We start from the raw sequence: 16156 nt of genomic DNA, 5'->3' as shown, positions 1-16156 counted from the left end.
TTCCCAATCATGAACTAAAAGCTTACTTAAGTTCTTTAACTAATTATCAAGATTTACAACTCCAAAAACACCACAAAACCAACTAATCTCTACATATACAACAATAAAGCCTCTCATGAACTATAATACTTATATTATGCTCTTAACATTCAATAACAAAGCTAGGTTAAGAGATTATACCTTCCTTGTGAGTGGGAGTAACTAATTAGCTTGGAATCACCCTTGAAAGTCCTTATCCAAGCTTAGTCTAAACAAAAATTCAAGAACAAAAATTTAAGTTCTTGAAAAACAATATTAACCCTCTTCTTCCATGATTTTTAGGAAGAGATTGTGAAGGAAATTGAAGCTTAGATTCATGGGATAGCTATATCTATGTATAAGGAACCTTGGATAATTACTTCATGATATAACAATGCTTGGATCTTGGATTTTAATTTTTTTCTCCTTGAAAATGAAGGAAAGCCGAGAGCTTGATGAAGAAAGTGAAATAAACATTGTGTTTTTGTGTTTTGTGATTTGTTTGCTTGGTTGCTAGCTTTTGTTTTTGATTAATTACCTTTTTAACCATGACAAATTGTGTGGTTATTAATCAACCACACCTCCTTCCCTTATGTCATGCTTAGGTCATCATGTGATGTCACCCTCTCACACTTGTCCTCTTCTTGTTGGTTTGATGATATCATCATCCCTAACCTCCTTGATTAACTCTTAATTGCTTGCCTAATGACCGCTGATCTGTTATACGGTTCGCTTAACTTTCGTTCTCGTTTATCGTTTGAGGGATCATACCCGGAATCTTATTCCTTGGGTTCCCTTAACCTTTCTCAATACATTATATTCCTTTTATGATCCTCTCTTAAAATCCTTGAATTTAAATCCTTTTTATCCTGTTACCTTATACTAAATTCCTTAGGAATCTGGTGGATTTTCGGGAAAAATCAAAGTGTTCGGATTTGGATTCTGACGATCTTTACATACACTTATATACCACATAGAGTACTAATAATATCCCAGAAGATCAATAAAAGAACCCCTACATAGTGTGGCATGAAAAGTTCTTATTCAGCATAATCAGCAAAAAGCACTATTCATAAGGGTTTCAAAAATTCCAAAATTTGGGGTTATTACAGTCTCCCCTCCTTAAAAGGATTCCGTCCCGGAATCAGATAGAAAATGAATAGGGATACTTTCTTAGCATTGCACTTTCTAACTCTCAAGTAAATTTTCCCACATTGTGGTTCTTCCATCAAACTCTGAATAGTTTGATAACCCTTCTCCTAAGCACTTGTCCCTTTTTCAGTCTATAACCCTTTCTGGTTGCTCCATATAGGTTACGTCTTGTCTATGCGCTCATATGCCCCTATTTATCTGGCATCCAAATTACACTTCCTTAACATTGATACGTGAAACACGTTATGACTTGCTACATGTTCGGGGGTAGGGATAGCTCTTATGCTAACTTCCCAATACGTCTTAATATATCCAAGGGTCCAACAATTCGTGGACTTAAACTTTCCTTTCTTTCCAACCCTCATCAATTCCTTTTTAAGGGAATACTTTTAACAATACAAGGTTCCCTCCTTCATACTCTTTGTCCTTTCATTGTCAAATCAGCATACTTCTTATGTCCATCTTGGGCTACTCCCAGCTGTCCTCTGATTAGATCTATTATATTCTTGGTCCTTTGGACTACTGCGGGTCTGAGCATCTTGCGCTCTACAACTTCATCCTAACATAAGGGAGATCGACATTGTCTTCCCTCAAGGATCTCATAAGGCGACATCTCGATAATGACATATGATCTATTGTCGTGAGAAAACTCAATCCGTGTTAAGTGATCATTCCAAATTCTTTCAAGTCTATTGCACAGACTCTCATTATAGCTTTTAGCATTAGAGCTTTTGCTTCTCAATACCCATTCTTTTCCAGTTCGTAATCGCTACTACCTTCCGTTCCTAATATTATACTGGTTATACTTTTGCTCGTTAGCGTTCTATAACCTTTTAATAACCACGTCAACCTTAGTATCATGAATGTGTTTCCATTCCGAATACCACCATAACTTTACTACTCCTTTTTCAGCTGTTTATATTTTCCAAAATTTAATCAATCATATAGAAGTAAAGGAATGTGTTGAGAGATCACTATGATCATGAACACTTGTTCTATTGTATAGTTAGTACAGAAGGTGGCCAACCTTTAGTACTTGACAAGCAATTAAACAATAGATGGTATCCTACTCGGCTTCTATCACACAGATAGATAGTCATTCGGCAATACCTCCCCTTCTGGAAGGGTTGTTCTTCTCAGCTTATATGAAATGAAAAGGAGAGAAAAGAACGAATTGAAGAGAATTGTATATATATAAAATATACTGCCATAAAATATCTGGCTTGGAATCTACCTCTGTACTATAGAGGTTTGTCATAGAAGAACAAAACATATATGTATATATATCAACATCAAGTATTATAGCATCGTATTTCACGTGTCTGAATATTTACTATTCCGTCCATCATTCTATGGACCCATGCTCTTGCTCGAGCTTATAAACAATCACCGTTAAAACTCCCTCGACAGCGAAAATCGAATCTGGGATTTCATTCTAGACCTCCTCATTACTAGAATTTTATGCTTGCACCGCAACCTTCTTCGTATAGTAATATGACTCTCTATTGATAAGAAGAAATAAATATTCAATAGGTAGATAATCGACTTAATTAGTCTATCAATGATAACTTATACATCACCACGACCCGATTAGTGGTACTTAATCTCAACATCCATTACAAAAAACTCTCACGGTTGTAATCGGCTCATTATTCAAAGAATCGTTGATGCATTACTATAGTCCACCACGGACCTACGGTAGTCATTCATTTTCCTTGGAATCTTAATAGCTAACCATACGGAGTCCATACCTGTCGTATCAAATTCTTCTAAGGAGGTAACATGATCACCGCTCATGATTCATGAAGAACACTCTTGAACTTGACGCATATATGACATGAAGCAGATAAAATTTCAGAAGAGTTTCAATGAAAGCAACGATAGCAGGTTAATACCATTATTAACCATATGTCTTTATTAGTAGACATGAAGCTCAAAGGTTCATTTAGTCCTCTCGTAACATGGTCCCGGCTTATCTCAAGATAGGACCTTCTAAAATAGATAGCCCGCTCACAGTGCTAACATGAATTAAATCTTTACCAAACTACTATTACGGTTGAGTATCGTACAATCATCAAAAGAAATGTCAATCTTTTAAACCATAATACAACCTTCACGGCTTTAACCATCGTCACTGTATTCCTCTGGCACGTGTGCTTATAATTGTCCTCTTATACTTAAAGTGTCGGCCACCTCTTTGACCTTTCCTGATAGTAAAATTTCCTTACAATCAATGTCATTTTTTAACCACCTCCAAATAAATTTTCTACCTCATTTCAATCACTGCTTATGTGAAAATGCTTTTCTTAAGTCCTGGTGAGAAGAAAAAAATCACCATCTTTTTTCCATAAGTCATTGCCTTAGTCTTTAGATGTGAACATTGCCACGACCGACTCTCGATCATACTTAGGACGTCTCTTATCTTGGGTCCTTCTTGTTTTCACCAATCTTGACCCTCATTGGGTCGATCTATACTTTCTTACGGTTCAACACGTGCCCCACCTGGCATTATTATAATTACGTCATATTTCCTTTATCAAAATTTCTATTCTTGAGAACTTTGAATATCACCTTTTCTCCTTGTAAGACCTCTAAGGTTATCCTTAAATCCTTCATCAGGTACACCCTAGGCACAGGGCATATCAAGATACCATTTACTAATACCAGAATCATTGTCTATATACTTCTGAAAAATTTCTCTACTGATCCTTAAAGGTTGTTGTTACCTTAATCCTTTCCAATTCATACTGTCAAAACTCATGCTTTCCCTATTAAGGGTGAAATTCCAACCTTTATGCATTCCCCTAGGATTCATTTCAAGTTATCAGGGTTTTATCCTTAATTCCACCTTTACAAGATACTTACACTCTTCCATGAATAAATCAAGTCATATATACTTGATAGATTACCTTATTCAATCATTTTCACTTCGATAGTCTATACTTAAGTTCACAATAGCATCCTTATTCAAACTGAGGTCAATCCATATGGCCTCCAAAAGATAACAATGGTTTTTTTTCGCTTTGCTTGCCTAATTTGGTAATGACAACAGGGATGTTCTGGAAGATATTGGTCGTGTTCAACGTGAACTTCTTCTTAATAATTCCTTATTTACTTTTGTTGTTTATCTCAACAGTCATCTCAATGTTGGGATATCTTTCATACCTGGCGTTTCCCTTTCTGGGTATCAAGCCACCAGTCTTACACTTCACATTCTTGAAGGTCACTTCCTTCATCCAATTTTCCTAATTTCTTACTTCCTTGTCTCCTCAGTCTATCCGCGTCTCATTATTTATCCTTCGAACTATGTCAAGGTTTCCTCGAATCCTCCCAACTTACAGGGGATAAAATATATGTATCTCTTATGCCTTCAACCATCAATTTTAACTCATGGTGAATCACCCTCATCCAGACGATTACATACTTTTCTATTTCTATTGCTACAAGTCTTTAGGGTTTCCTCATACCCAACTCCCTTATCATTCCTCAAACTCTATTGCCTTTATATTCCTTTCCACTTCAGTTTCTTTTTATTTTCCTTTCTCTTATCATTATTTCATGAACCAACACAACATAAGCATTGATTTCAAACATCCCGTCATTCTGGATTCGTGTCCTCAGAATGAATCTTGACAACTTTTACAACTTAGATTCATAATTCATCATACTCGTCTGCCTTTGTTCTGGCTCTAAAGCTTTTACACTATCTCCATAACCTTGGGAAGTACTTTCTTGAAAACAATTGACTGAACTTAAATCAGTTTATTATAATCTCTTGCTCCGTGCCTTCCTTGGCCTTTCACCAGTGGGTGGCCTCTCTCTTAGGAGGGTAAGTGACAAAAACACTCTTTTGTGATTCGTCAATCATTTAGAATCTCAAATGATTCTTGTATTTCCTTTAACCAGGCTCTTGCCTCGACTGGGTCAGCTTGTTCCTTGGAACTCTAAGAGCTTAGCGACTTAAAGGTCCTGAAAGAATTCCTCGCCGCATTGTTTCCTCAGGGTGGTGGTTGGGGATAATAGTCTAAGTTCTGTTTAGGCAGGTCCATGAATTGCCCAATAGGAGTACCATCCTGATTCTCCCTAGCTTGTTCAACTTCTATTTTCTCAGTATGAACTGTTCCAACCTTCTCCCATAATCGGGGTTATCTTATACGTTAAAAATCCTTGTTTTCCACTTCATTATGTTATGGGTTCCTTCTATCTTGATGTCAACCTCCTTGACTATCACGTTCAGGGTTTGCTCTAAATCTTATTCCTCAAACTAGCTTTCATCTAAGATCTCATCTTTAAGCTCTTGAACATTTGGAACCCAAATTCTGTAGGAATACCTCATTATTCCCTTATCATCTTTCTCGGTATTAATCTTTTATCTAATTGTTGGCTCTCTGCCTTCATTCATCACTTTTTCTGGCACACTATGTTCTTTTCCGATAATTCGGACTATATTGCAATCTCAAACAGCTTTTCGGTACCGGCTCCGGTTACCTTCACTTCTATTTCCATTTTCTCAAAATCTCTTATAAACTCTCCCAAGGACATTATCATCTTGAGTCTCTCTTTTTTTTTCTTTTTTTTACTAAGGGCATCAACCACCACATTGGCTTTCCCCGAATGATAAAGAATCTCCCAATCATAATTCTTGATTAGCTCTAACCGCCTCCTCTGGCGTATGTTGAGCTCTTTCTACGGGAAAATGTACTAGAGCACTTATGGCTTAGGTAAATCTCGCACTTCTCTCCATACAAGTAGTGCCTCCAATCTTTAGGGCAAAACTATTGCCACGAGCCCAAGCTCATGGGTGAGGATATCGAATTTTATATTCCCTTAATCGTCTTGACGCGTACACGATTACCTTGATGTGCTGTATAAGAAGCACCTTAATTCCTTATGCGAAGCGTCACTACAGATCACAAAATCTTCTTTTCCATTTGGCAATGCCATCATAGGGGCCGTCACCAATCTTTGCTTCAGTTCTTAAAAGCTGTTCTCACATTTCTCTGTCCATTCGAACTTCTCAGTCTTATGAGTAAGCCGCGTTAAAGGGGCTACTATCTTAACAAACTTGAACGAACCTCTGGTAGTGACCCGCCAATCCTACCTCTGGTAGTTGCCCTAACCATGGTCATCAATTCCTCAGTGGTCCTTTATTCATTCTTGTCAGGATCCTTCTCAGCGATAATCCCTTCTAGGACAACATCCTCAACCGCTACATCCTCAATATGAACATCATCCGATCCCGTGTTAGGACGCTCTAAATCGGATCCACAGTCTGATCTCCAATAACTAATAAAACATCATCGCGTTGTTGCTCCTCAACCTCAGGGTTCGGAGTCCCGCTACCATATACGATAATGAACTACGCTCCTATCACGATATTTATAAGGGTTCCCATAAGGGTTTTAACTGTCAGTACTACGTTAGGTAGCCCGACTATGAACTTGGCAAGAGTTCTTATTATCTTAATGAACTTATTATCTTACCGTCACATCATCTCTGAGGTTTATAACGCTTAGCTCTGATACCATTTCTGTAACACCCCCAAATCCGGGGTCAGGGATCCGAGTTGTCACGAGTTCCATTTCCCTTAATAACACCCAATCTTAATAAACAATCAACTACTCCGTACTGTGACCCCACAATATACACACACACGCCACAAGTTATAGTCTCAGAGATGAATACCAAAAATAACACAAGTCATTTTATTCCACATTATAAGCCATCACACCTCAAGAGGGTTTCTGAATAAATTTACATTCCTTTGCCATTATTACAATTCATATAGATACATAAGTCCGGTACAACAAAAGTTGAAAGCCTAGCCTACTAGTAGTTCCTACCTCGGCTATAACGGCATCAATGCCTACAGGAAACTGCGGAACGTTTCCTAACCGCTCACGAATTGGGAGCTTGATCATGTTCATCTTGTCTATCTGCTGTTGTGTGATGAAAGAAGAAAGCAAGGGTGAGCAACAAGCCCACCGAAATAATATGTATAATGAATAACAATATATGAGCATTCTCATAGCACTCATGAAAGTCTTGGTCAAGAAGAATTGAACCAAGTTGATATCTTAACGCGACCAAGTCGCAAAATATTCAGTATAGATATACATATATACTTTTGACAATCTTTGAAATCCTCTGACATGTATAATATACACAGAGTTCCAGTTTATAACTGTATAAAAATATCGTTGCAAGGTGATCTCATATATCTAACCTTGTCTCAATGTTTTTCTGAAAACCTTTGTCATTCATAAGATAATCATTAACTAGATATAAGTTGAAAAGATGATGTTACAAGATACTCCAATATACTTATATCTTTTTCTGAATACTACTTGAACTACCACCGTTCAATGTATAAATAGTTCATCCCATAGATGAAGCTACACGACAAAACTTTTATAGAATCAATCTTTGAAATATCATCAAAATGAAATGAAGTTACGAGATACTTCATTTGATGAAAACATCATTTTGAAAACTCGACCCTGCCAACACTCAACAATCGCCCAGCTGTAGCCTTTCTATCGAAGTGCTCTGGGTAGTGTTGCAGAAATATCAAATTGGATGATGAACTCATTACGGGAGTTTGCTGCGCCAGGAAGACCACTTACGATGATCAGTCGCGGTAGTGCAACCCCACCATTTTCTACATATAGAGGAGAACCTGTCGGATTTACTTGTCAACCGAACACCGGACTCCTAAGGAATGGACCGTCTTAGCGGAACTTCCAGGCCATTTGGGCCAATATAATAAGGCTGGGCCGGCGCCACTCGACCACTTACGCCACTCCTAGTTCAGATCAAATCCATGACTCTGAAATGTAAAGCTCATCCCCCCTTCCCCAAGTAGAAACTTGTTGATACGGCTCCACCAAGAAGTCGTATCTAGTTGGAAAGGAAAACTCACCGATATTTCCCAGGCGATGCCTGTTATTGGATTAACTTATTCCAAGAATTTTACTTCCCGAGTGTTGGGTAAGTAATCAAAAACTCTTTTATCAAAACAGCAACCTTGTTGCAAATATAAAATACACCACAGAGCCGGATCCCTCAGGTTTTGAGCGAGTATTTAAATCCCCTTCGAAAGGAAGATCTTAAATAAAAAAATGAGCTTTGGGATCCGCCCTAACCTTTAAAAATCATTTTGAAGACTCGAAAACATTTTTAAGAATGTTTGGAGTAATGCTGATTTAATAAAATAAATCAGTCCCAATATATTAGAAAATATCTGAATATTATTATTTAAATAATATTCCCATAAAGAATAATCTTTATAAAAATAATTGAAGTAGAAGTTGTAAAACTTATACTTGAAATGAATATTAAATAACCTAAGATATACTTATACGAAAGTAATATCTTTATTTGAATAATCAAAAGTAAGTTTGATTATCGACACATTATTCTTTAATAAAATAAAGAATATTATTTAGTAAATAATCGGAGTCATAAGTCCTCGAATGAATATTCAAAATAATATTCATTAATAAAATAAACGGAGTCATAAGCTCTCGAATGAATATTCAAAATAATATTCATTAATAAAATAAACGGAGTCATAAGCCCTCGAATGAATATTCAAAATAATATTCATTAAGTAAAATAAAGTTATCGAATAAACCTTATTCGAATAATAGTTTTGAAAACTATTCATATATATATAAATATATATATATATATATTATACTCGGGAATATCGACTCCCGGTTTAGAAAATATTTACCTTTGGGTCCCCTATGAAAGGAATATGTCCTAAGTCCAATCATGTATTAGGATTTAGGAATAACTTTTTCAATAATCTGTTTTGATTTCATTGATATTAATAAAAGACTTGTTTTGTTTTTATTACGGGCTTTATCTATTTAAGTGTTTAAATAAGATATACCATAGTTTAGAGTAAAGCTTTTTATGGATTATGATGAGATCATAATAGTGAGACCTAAAAGATGATAACTCTAAACTTAAATAGTTCCTGGTCGTAGGATTACTAACTGGTAATTAATAATCCGCAAAGTTCGGTACATACTATGCTTGCTTCATTATGAAAGATGTCTGTTCTCATAAACATTTGTGTGGTGACACTGTAGCTAGTATGTAGGTGCTTATTATAGAATAAGTTCACTGAACATGACTCGCCCAGCTGAACAACTGATGGAGTTCACTCACGTGTCAGCAGTTGTTCACATAGTGATAGTTGTACAAGTATCCTTAGACTTGAGGTCATCATAGTCATCTTGTGTAACTATCCTTAGAACTAAGCATAGTAAATGGTAAGCAAGTGATTAAATTAGATAGGCTTGACACGAGATCCATGCCTTGTATTTAATCGGGACATTGTAGGGTAGAAGGAGTTTAATTGTACGGTAACTATTCACTGAATAGGTTCTTGGTATTCTAAGCAGTGAATTCGTATTATCCGGATAGTCGCGATATGCTAAGAAGTATCCCTCACGATGTAGAATAAATATGATTAATTAATTAATCATATTTAATAAATTAAAGAATTTATATAAATAATGATAAAATAGTTTTATTATTATTTATTTCTACTACCGGCTTAATATTGAACCTACAGGGTCACACCATAAAAAGAGAATGATTTAATGGTAGAGGAATTAATTAATAATGGCTAAATAATTATCTATTTGTGAAATAAATAATTAATTGGAAAATTGAATAAATTGATTAAATGTGATTTAATTGATTATAAATTAATTAAGAAAAGTTCTTAATATTATTAATTAAGGATTTAATTTTTTGGGAATTAAATCAAGAGAGAGAATTATTTCTAAAGTGTTTAGCAAAATGATTAATAATTAAAAGGTGTTTTAATTATTAATAAGAATAATAAATGGGATAATAATAATAATATTTATGGGAAAATTTCAGCTGAAAATTTTGCCTATAAATATACTATTATAAACCCTATTTTATTCTAACCCAATAACCCCAAAATTTTATAAAACCTAATTCTCTCCACCTCCTCCTCCTCCTCCTCAACGTCGTTTTCTTGGTGGATACCGGTGGAGTGCTTCACGTTTGAGGAGCAAATGCTAAGGATCTCCGATCGTTGCTTTTGGATCGCTATTAAAGGTTAGTAATCGATTCCTACGTTTTTACCACGATTTATATGCTTTTATTTGGATTTTATATGTATAAAAGTGTTTTACCATGCCTCCGCTGCGATTAAAATCCAACAATGGTATCAGAGCATAGGTTGTATGCATATAGATCTGTGGTAAAAATTTCAGAATTTTGTGTGCTTGTATGAATTAATTATGATTTTTACAAGTTATATTATGGATTAATTTTTTCTGATGAGAAATCGTTTCTCATAATAATTTTGAATGTTCATCTGGGTTCTACAAGTGTTGTAGATCGTCTAGGTATTTTTTTCATAATTTTATGATGTATAGATTTTTTATTATAAATTTTTGAAGTTGTTGCAATTAAAATTCATAATGAAATAAGTATATATATATGTATATTCTGTTGTATATATATATGGCTGTAAATATACAACTGCATCTGCTGTGGTTGCTGTTGTTGAATGGCACGGAAAGAAAGAAGATAGACAAACAGAGAAAGTCAGACACGGCAGAAGCAGGCGGCGGCAGCTGCAGCGCACGCGGGGAAGGGGGAGTCGCATATTCCGGGAATGCGTTACACCCTGTGGCGCATTCACGGAATGCGTTACACCTTTTAATGGCTTAAAAGGGTTGTAACGCATCACCGGAATGCGTTACAGAGCTAGTAACACGTTCCTGTAATGCGTTACAGCCCATCTGTTATTTTTAAATTTAATTTTTTGGGAGTTTCGTAACTCCGTTTTGGGCGTGCAATATATCGTTGGATTCGTTTTTCCGAGATGGATCTAATGGTGTGATCAAATTTTAGTTTATATAAAAGTTTTGAACTGATTATATTCCATGAAGTATTTTAAAGATGTTTTTGACTGTTTTAATTGCTTTTAAATGCTTCATGTGGTACATAGAGATGTATAATGCTTAGACCAGTATGCTAGATGATGTAACATGCCTACCTTGACATTTATTCATGTTTATATATGTGATATATGCTTAGTTTATCATGCGATGATAGATTTAGGTGAACTTAAATGAACATAAGGCGTTTGTTAGACAACCTAGTATAGTGAAATTGTTTCATAACCTTAATAATAATATTATGAATACAATCATGAGATTCTTGTGTTTATGAAACACGTAATTGAATATGAATTTTCGATATGAGAGAAAGGATGATTCGGTCAACAACAGATTTCTATCTGTAAGAAAGGGTTATTAAGTGACGCCTCTTGACAATGCTCCACCCGATCTGGGAATCATCTGATTATTGATTATTGATTTAAAATATTTAATTTAAAAGGAAGAATCTCTTTATAATATGATTATGAATGTAACATAATATAATCCCTCTAAAATTAAATAATATCAATTAGTAATTGGCCAATGACACAACGGGCTTGTGTCGGTCATAGCCTTCCAACATGATAGAAAAGTAGTTCTTATTTTTGAATCATTGTCGGTTCGTGCTACAGTCGAGGGCTTTGATTTCGAAATAAGAAATACTTGTATATTACATAGAGATGTGTACATTGAATAAGAATCTAAAGGTCGGTACGTGCCACAGCCGTGGGCCTTTGGGGACTGATTTAACTGTACGGAATGTTGGGTTATACTTGACTTAGAATATTGAGTTTGTTGTGCCACAACCGAGATTCAATTATTCAAGAGGCTAAAGTTTGATTAGGGAATAACATAAGATGTAATTGACAAGAGTTGTCTGCCTATTAAACATTACATGGCGGTTCGTGCCACAGCTGGGGTTGTGTAATGGAATGTAGGATCCCTATTCCCACTAGCATTATGAATGCTTAATTTTTCACATAGGGGGTTGAATAAATTAGATAAACTAGTGGGAGCCACTTATGAATAAAGACCCGATTCATATAGTGTTTTAAAATGAAATCGAATATTTGCTAAGTGTTGTTATGTGTTTATCATTTACAGATTTACTTTGTACGTCATGTCTTCTGCACTATCACTCAGGAGCATACTAGATGCTCACAAGTTGACTGGTCCTAATTATGCTGAATGGCTTCGAAACTTGAGAATTGTTCTCAGGATTGAGAAGCTGGAATACGTGATTGACTCACCTAAGCCTACTGAACCTGCTAGCGATGTGCATAATGATGAACATGTTGTGTATCATAAGTGGATAGATGATGCAAATGTTGCTCAATGCATCATGCTAGCTTCCATGAACATTGAGCTACAGAAGCAACATGAGCATATGGATGCTCACACTATCCTCATGCATCTACAAGAGTTGTATGATGTGGCAGGGAGGACAGCTCGATATGAGATATCGAAGGAGCTGTTCGGTTGTAGGATGTTTGAGGGATCATCTGTGAATGGCCATGTACTTAAGATGATCAATTTGATTGAACGTCTTGGACAACTTGGTTTTGCCATGGATGGGGAGCTGAGCCAAGACTTGGTCTTGCAATCGCTTCCGTGTTCATTCTCGCAGTTTGTTGTGAACTTTCACATGAATAAGTTGGATGTCAGCCTGCCTGAACTCCACAACATGTTGAAGACTGCGGAATCGAATTTTTACCCTAAGAAGAGTTATGTTCTTCTAATTGGTGAAGGTTCCAATCCTAAGAAAAGGAAGAGGAACTCTTCCAAGAAGAAGAAAGTAGGTGAAGAAAAGCCGGTTCCACCAAAAGCAGAAGACCCCAAGAGCAAAGTTGTTTGCTTTCACTGTAACAAGGTGGGGCACTGGAAGAGGAACTGCAAGGTTTACCTTGCAGAATTGAAGAAGAAGAAGGGTAGTGAGACTGCCGCTTCTGATTCAGGTATGTTCATGATAGAAGTGAATATGTCATTAAATCAAATTTCTACTTGGGTATTAGATACCGCCTGTGGTTCTCATATCTGCAATTTGTTGCAGGGACTAAGGAGAAGTAGGACTCTTAAAGAAGAGGAGGTGATTCTACTGATGGGAAATGGAGCAAGAGTTGCTGCTGAAGATGTAGGATTATTTCATTTTCATATGCCTATGGGCAAGACTATTGTTTTAAATAATTGTTATTTTGTTCCCTCGATTGTGAGGAATATTATTCCCATGTTAGACTTGGCTGGATTTTCATTTATTATTGAGAATAATGAATGTTCTATTCTTAGAGATAATATTCTTTATGGACGTGGTACTTTAAATAATGGTCTGTATGTATATGACATAGAGCATGATTTACTTCAGATTGAACAAACTAATAAAAGAAAAGGGATGATGAAAATCTCACTTTATTGTGGCACTGCAGTCTCCATTTAGTGGACATGGAGAGAGGGCTGCAGATTTGCTAGGATTGGTACACACAAATGTATGTGGACCAATGTCTACGCAAGCCATGGGTGGATTTTCGTACTTCATTACTTTCATAGATGATAGATCTGGATTCAGATATGTGTTTGATGAAACACAAGTCTGAGGCCTTTGAAAAGTTCAAAGAATATAAGTATAAAGTGGAGAAGTAACCAAACATAGTATTATAACTCTTCGATCAGATCGAGGTGGTGAATACTTTAATGGAGTGTTTCTAGATTATCTCAAAGTAGATGTTATAGTCTCCCAGTGGACTCCTCCAGATTGGTATCTGAAAGGAGAAATCGAACTTTGTTAGACATAGTTCGGTCCATGATGAGCTATGCAAATCTTCCAGTATTCCTATGGGGTTATGCATTGGAAACCTCAGCATATTTACTGAATAAGGTCCCTTCAAATCTGTTCCTCAAACTCCGTATGAGATATGGAAAGAAAGGAAACCGAGTCTTAAACACGTTAAGATTTGGGGATGTCCAGCTTATGTCAAGTAAGTTGACCCAGATAAGCTGGAATATCGATCCGTAAAATGTAGTTTTGTGGGATATCCTAAAGAGACTTTAGGGTATTACTTTTACACCGATCATCGGGTGTTTGTCTCCAAACATGCTACCTTCTTGGAAAAGGAGTTTATCCTTGAAGGAAACAGTGGGAGCAAAATTGAACTTGATGAAGTTCAAGAAGCACAAACTACTATGGATCAAGTGGAAACACCTGTTCTGACTGAACAACCTTCTGTGGAACAGCCCATTCGTAGGTAAGGGAGAGTGTCTCGCCAACCTGAGAGGTAATATGGCCTTGTCATTGAGAATGACAATGAGTTGTCGATCATTGATGATGACGACTCTGTGACCTATAATGAGGCTATGAGTAGTGTTGACTCAGAGAAATGGCATAGTGCCATGAAATCCGGAATGAAATCTATGTATACGGGATACAAAAGAATGATTAGAGCAAATGGCCAGGTGGAGACCTTTAAGGCCAGGCTTGTGGCAAAAGAATTCAAACAAAGGCAATGGATTGACTTTGATGAAACCTTTTACCTGTAGCCCTGTTATAATCAGTTCGGATTTTACTTGCGTATGCTGCTTACTACGACTATGAGATCTGGCAAATAGCCAGATGGTTTTCTTTCCAAGAGAAATGAAAACCTAGTGTGTAAGCTGCTGCGAACCATATGTGGTTTAAAGCAAGCTTCTCGTAGATCGAACATCCGTTTTAATGAGACAATCAAAGAGTTTAGTTTTATGAAAAACGTAGATGAACCATGTGTCTACAAAAGGGTTAGTGGGAGCGCGATAACATTTCTTGTGTTGTATTGAAATAGAGTTGACACACATAACAACATAGCAGACCCACTCACAAAGCTACTTTCTGAAAGTCCCTTTGATCGTCATAAAGACAAGATGGGTATTAGATACCAGAGTGATTGGCTTTAGTACAAGTGGGAGATTGAAAGGAATATGTCATAAGTCCAATCATGTATTAGGATTTAGGAATAACTTTTTCAATAATCTGTTTTAATTTCATTGATATTAATAAAAGACTTGTTTTGTTTTTATTACGGACTTTATCTATTTAAGTGTTTAAATAAGATATACCATAGTTTAGAGTAAAGCTTTTTATGGATTATGATGAGATCATAATAGTGAGACCTAAAAGATGATAACTCTAAACTTAAATAGTTCCTGGTCATAGGATTACTAAATGGTAATTAATAATCCACATAGATCGATACATACTATGCTTGCTTCATTATGAAGGATGTCTGTTCTCATAGACATTTGTGTGGTGACACTATAGCTAGTATGTAGATGCTTATTATGGAATAAGTTCACTGAACATGACTCGCCCAGCTGAACAACTGATGGAGTTCACTCACGTGTCAGCAGTTGTTCACATAGTGATAGTTGTACAAGTATTCTTAGACTTGAGGTCATCATAGTCATCTTGTGTACACTGAACTATGCTTTGGTTTAGTTCTTAGTCTCCAGGGACAATTATTAGGGCTCTACTGGGTATAGGAATTTGTACACGAAGATAGTGTATGATCAATAAAGGATCTACCCCTTCCAGTGAAGGAAGCGAATGTTCAAGGCTGATCCACTTATGCTAGTTCATAAATCTCTTGCCAGAGTAAATGAAATTAGAAAGGAGTTTCTAATTTGCATAGAACTAAGCATAGTAAATGGTAAGCAAGTGATTAAATTAGATAGGCTTGACACGAGATCCATGCCTTGTATTTAATCGGGACATTGTAGGGTAGAAGGAGTTTAATTGTACGGTAACTATTCACTGAATAGGTTCTTGGTATTCTAAGCAGTGAATTCGTATTATCCGGATAGTCGCAATATGCTGAGAAGTATCCCTCACGATGTAGAATAAATATGATTAATTAATTAATCATATTTAATAAATTAGAAAATTTATATAAATAATGATAAAATAGTTTTATTATTATTTATTTCTACTACCGGCTTAATATTGAACCTACAGGGTCACACCATAAAAAGAGAATGATTTAATGGTGGAGGAATTAATTAATAATGGCTAAATAATTATCTAT

This window comes from Apium graveolens, chromosome 5 (assembly GCF_009905375.1).
Source record: "Apium graveolens cultivar Ventura chromosome 5, ASM990537v1, whole genome shotgun sequence".
NCBI classification, from domain to species: Eukaryota; Viridiplantae; Streptophyta; class Magnoliopsida; order Apiales; family Apiaceae; genus Apium; species Apium graveolens.
Note: the sequence above shows the minus strand (reverse complement) of the source record.